Genomic DNA, 5,218 nt, shown 5'->3' on the forward strand with positions numbered 1-5,218 from the left:
AAAAAAAGTGACAAAATTACAAACTCTAGTCATTAGTATTAGCAATAAGTGCCTTTACCCACTGAGGCTCTCACTAGCCCAAGTTGTATGTTTAGTTTTTCTGCATAGCTTGAAACATATTATTGTCATTTTTACAGTTCACAAATGTTTTAAATTGGCAAGGAATATCGTTCAAACTAACATACAAACACCCAGTTTCATTCTGCTTCTCTCCCTTAGGAGAGGACTGAGTTTGTAGCAAAAGGTAGCATTATCTCTGAGTCCCGTATCTTTGCTATTTCTCCATTGTCCAGTCTTTCATCAGAGACTGAAGAGGAAATGTGAAAACCCACACACCCACCTTGTCTCTTCCTTCTTTCCTCTATAAACCCTTAGATCAAAATAAGTATAGCATTGACTTAGTGGTACACACCTATAATCCCAGTACTCAGGAAGCAAAAGGAAGTTGTTCTGTGTGATTTCAAGGCCAGCCTGGTCCACAAAGTTAGTTCCAGACCAGCCAGAGCTACAAAGAGACACTGCCTCAAAAACAAAACAACAACAAAGATCAGAGGGCATAGTAATATTTTGTTCATGTTTTAACAAATAAAGCTAGCCTGAAGATCAGAGTGCAGAGTTAAGCCACTAGAGGCCAATCAGTGGTGACAAACACCTTTAATCCCAGAACTTGGAGGACAGACAGATCTCTGTGTTATATTAAATTGATCCAGTCTAAAAGAGAAATAGAGCTCACACAAAGGTGTGTGACCTTTAATCCCAGCACTAGGGAGGTGGAGACAGGAGTGATATGGCTGGCTGGAGAGAAGAATATAGGGCAGGAGGAGACAGGAGTTCAAAGCAGTCTTAGGTTTTCAATGGAGAGATTCAGTCTGAACTGCTGTCAGTCTGAGGACAGGATCACCCTTTTGGTCTGAGCATTGGTAGAGGCAAGAACTCTAGTGGCTGACTACTCTGCTTCTCTGATCCTTTAGCTTTCAACCTCTGAGTTTTTATTGTTAAGACCAATTAGACTTCATGCTGCAATAATGAGGCTGTAGATAGTCTTAATAGTTAAGAGCACTGGCTGCCCTCTATATCCAATTCCCCAGTATCCACGTAGTGACTAACAACCACCAGTAACTCAGTTTCCAGGATGTCTTACTATTCTATTGCTGTGGAAAGACACCACGATCATGCAATTCTTATAAAGGAAAGCATTTAATTGGAGATGGCTTACAGTTTCAGAGGGTTAGCTCTATTCTCATCATGACGGTGAGCATGGAAGCACACAGACATACATGGTGCTGGAGAAGTAGCTGAGACTTCAATATCCAGAACTTCAGGCAGCAGGAAGAGAGAGCCACTGGGCCTGGCTTGGGCTTGAAAAGCTCAAAGGCCACCTCCAGTGACACACTTCTTCCATGGTCACACCTCCTAATCCTTTCCAATAGTGACATTTCCTGATGACCAAACATTTAAATCTATAAGCCTATGGAGGTCATTCTCATTTAAACCACAACATGGGGCGGGGGGGGGGAGGGTCCAACACTCTCTTCTGACCTCCATAGATAGGCACTAGGCACATATGAAATGCACATATGTGCATGCAATACTACTACTCATACACATTAAATTATATTGTAAAAAGAGAATAGGGTGAGTTTTGAAAATGTAACTTAGTTGGTAGAGTGCTTACATAATATGCAGTGTCCAGGGTTTGATCCTCAGCCTCACATAAACTGAGCATGTCTTGGTGGTCCATATCTGTAATCCCAGAACTAAGGAGGTGGAGGCAGGAGGATCCGGAGTTCAAAATCCTCGGTGCATGTGAGTTTGAGGTCAGTCTTAGATATGAGACAAAAAGAGGGAAAGGCAATGGTGTTTATTAGTCAGGATTTTCCAAGAAATAGAATCAGATAGAAAAGTTGGTATGCAGGCATTGTAGAAGATACAGGTATGTATTACAAGGAATTGCCTCAGATTACTGTGCAGGCTAAATCCTAAAATCTGTAGAGTAGTTGGCAAAGCAGGATACACAGAAGAGCTATGTCTGAAAATTGGCAGGCCTAAGACCCAAGAGTTCATTCTGCAGTTCAGCTCCAAAAGTAGTGGTAAGTAACTTCCTGATTTAAAGGCATTCACCCAGGAGAGGTAGTTCGCTTTTGTGTGGGTGTAAGTCAGCCTTTGTGCTTTTTCAGACCTTCAGTTGATTGGATGGTGTCCACTTATACTGGAAGGATATTGGGTCCATAGATATAAATGTTAATTTCATCTAAAAATGCTCACAGAAACAGACAAATGATCACTTCTGATCAAACATTTAACCACACTGTAGCCTAGTTAATTTGACACAAAATTAGCCACTATAACCGGGCATTGGTGGCGCACACCTTTAATCCCAGCACTCGGGAGGCAGAGGCAGTTGAATCCCTGTGAGTTCCAGCCTGGTCTACCGAGTGAGTTCCAGGACAGGCTCCAAAACAATACAGAGAAACCCTGCCTCGAAAAACAAAAACCGAAACAAATTAGCCACTATAAAAGACTTTCTTTAGCTTCTCTTTTAACTATAAAAATATATATCATTCAATGTGGAGCACATTTAACAGTGAAAGAAGATACTGGCTGGATCAGAAATGCATGGCTCTTTAGAGAGTAAATCTAGCTGAATAACAATCTTATGCAAAATCCTTACCTGCTATACAAAGGTGTACAATTCGACTGTCTGCGGCTTGACCACTGTAGAACTCCTAAATTTCTAGAACTTGGCTTTAGTAAAAGCTGAAGAGGAATATAAAAGTCATCTAGAGAACAATTTTTCATCAAAATAGGTAGTTCTGGACTGAAAAGATGGTTTAGCAGTTAAGAGTACTAGCTGGTCTTCCAGAGGGTCAAGGTTCAATTCCTAGAATCCACATTGTGTAACTCAAGTTCCAAAGGATCTGATATACTCTCTCTGGCCTCTACAGGCACCATGAACAAACATGGTATACAGACATACATGTAGGGAACACATGGATACACAGAAAACATTTAAAAGCATAGCTAGTTTTGGAAATTTTGTGTCCTGTATTATGAGTCTACTTTTTTGAAAACCAAGCAATGAATATTCCCTTAGACTTTTTATTTATTTTATTTTATTTTAGACAACATCTCCCTATGTAGCCCTGGCTGGCTTAGAACTCACTATGTAGACAAGGTTGGCCTTGAATTCATGTAGATCCCCCTGCCTCTGCCTCCTAAATCCTGGGATTAAAGGTGCACACTATCATGTCCTGATCTTATTTTCTGATTTCCCTGTAATGACTTCTGTTCTCTACAGACAGTTGAGTGACTGAACATTATGGAGCAAAGAGAAATCAAGAGAACAAAACACAATAAAAAAACCTTAGGGTTAGAGAGTTGGCTCCGTAATTAATAGCATATACCACTCTTGCAAAGAACCTGAGTTTTGTTCCTAGTACCCACATCAGACAGCTCACAACTGCCTATAACTCTAGCTCCAACAGGGTATGATGTCTCTGGCCACATTAGGCATCTGTACTCGTATGGATTTGTCCACACACAGATACAGGGGCATACTCATAACTAAAATATGTCTTTAAAAACAAAGTATCTTATTGTATGTGAACATTATGAAAAATAAAGAGAAACAACTGAGTTTATAAATTTGTGTTTAAATCATACCAAACACATCTATAGCATTTATCATGTTTTATGGCCCTTAGTGAACAAACCACAGAATAATTTTATACTCTGTTCTGTTGTGTGACAAGGAACTGAGAGAAACAACTTGAAAAGGAGGAAGAAAGGGTCTGGTGTGGTAGTTCATTCCTGTAATACCAGCACTCAGTACAGAAGCAGAAGGATAAGGGGGTGGGGTGGAGTAGTATAAACTTGAGTCCAGCCTGGCCTTCTTAGTGAGTTTCAGGACTGTAACAGCCTTTCTTCTGGGCCACCAACCAGCTCCCAAATCATAACATGGAGACTTCTAATTAGTTATGAATTCTCTGTCTTATCTTATACTTATCCCACTAGCTCTTATAACTTATATTAACCTGTTTTTGTTATCTATATTTTGTCTCTGGACTTTTTAACCTTTCTTTCCTTCTGTATTTATTACCCTGCTTCTCCTATCTGTCTGGTGGCTGCCTGGCTTCTGGCCCTGGGCATGTCCCACTCTTTGTCCCTCCTCTTCTTCCCCTGCTCTCTCTGTCTCTCACCTAGAGTTCTCCTCCTACTTATTCCCGATGCCCACCAGCTCTGCCTATCCCTATCCAGCCGAGCTATTGACTGCTCAGTTTTTTTTTAGACCAATCAGGTCCCTTAGGCAAGGTGAAACAAATGCAACATATCTTTATATAATTAAACAAACGTAACACATTTTTACATTGTTAACAAAGGCAACACAAACAAATGTAACACACCTTCACAAAGTAAAATAATATTCTGCAGCATAAACAAATGTGACACATCTTTATCTAGTTAAAGTAATATTCCACAACACAGGACATCCAGGGCTCCGTAACGGGACCATTTCTAAAGAAGATAAATGAATGGTATTGGGCAGATTATTTGGTGGTCAAGAGTGCTTGCTCTTCTGTTGTGAGGACCAGAGGTCAGATCTCAATAGTTATGTTGGATTTGATATCCTCTTCTAGACTCCAAGGGCACCCACATCTATGGGTATGCATCCATGTGCATTTTATTTTATTTTAAAAATAAAATCCCTTTTTAAGAAGAAGGATTTATTTTGTATCAAAGTTTAAATGGGTTCAGTCTATTGTCAGTTTGTTCTATTTCTTTGAGTCTATAGTGAAGCAAAGCACCATGGTGGAAAGAGTGAGTGGCCAAGAAGTAGAAAAGCAAGGCAGTGAAGAGTTGGGACAAAGTATGCCTCCAAGGGTATATCCACATGACCTATTTTCTAGAAGTGGACCCCATACCTTAAAGAATCTGCAGAGTCCTTAAAAGGTACGGCTTATTTGAGCCTGTAGAAGACATTTCATACTGATACCATCACAATTACAGAATCAGGCTAATAGGTACTAGGACAGATGGGTGGAGAGGAAATAATAAATTACTCCTTTCCCCTACAAAATGGAGGGCAAGAGATATTGTTTATACCAGGCAGAACACAGTGTAGATCAGTAGAAGTATCCTTAGAATACTGAGGAATACTGCTAGTGGAAGGCTAGATTGACAAACGTCTTGGTCTGGAGATATGAACAGAATATATGCC

This window comes from Mesocricetus auratus, unplaced genomic scaffold (genome assembly GCF_017639785.1).
Source record: "Mesocricetus auratus isolate SY011 unplaced genomic scaffold, BCM_Maur_2.0 Super-Scaffold_100003, whole genome shotgun sequence".
NCBI classification, from domain to species: Eukaryota; Metazoa; Chordata; class Mammalia; order Rodentia; family Cricetidae; genus Mesocricetus; species Mesocricetus auratus.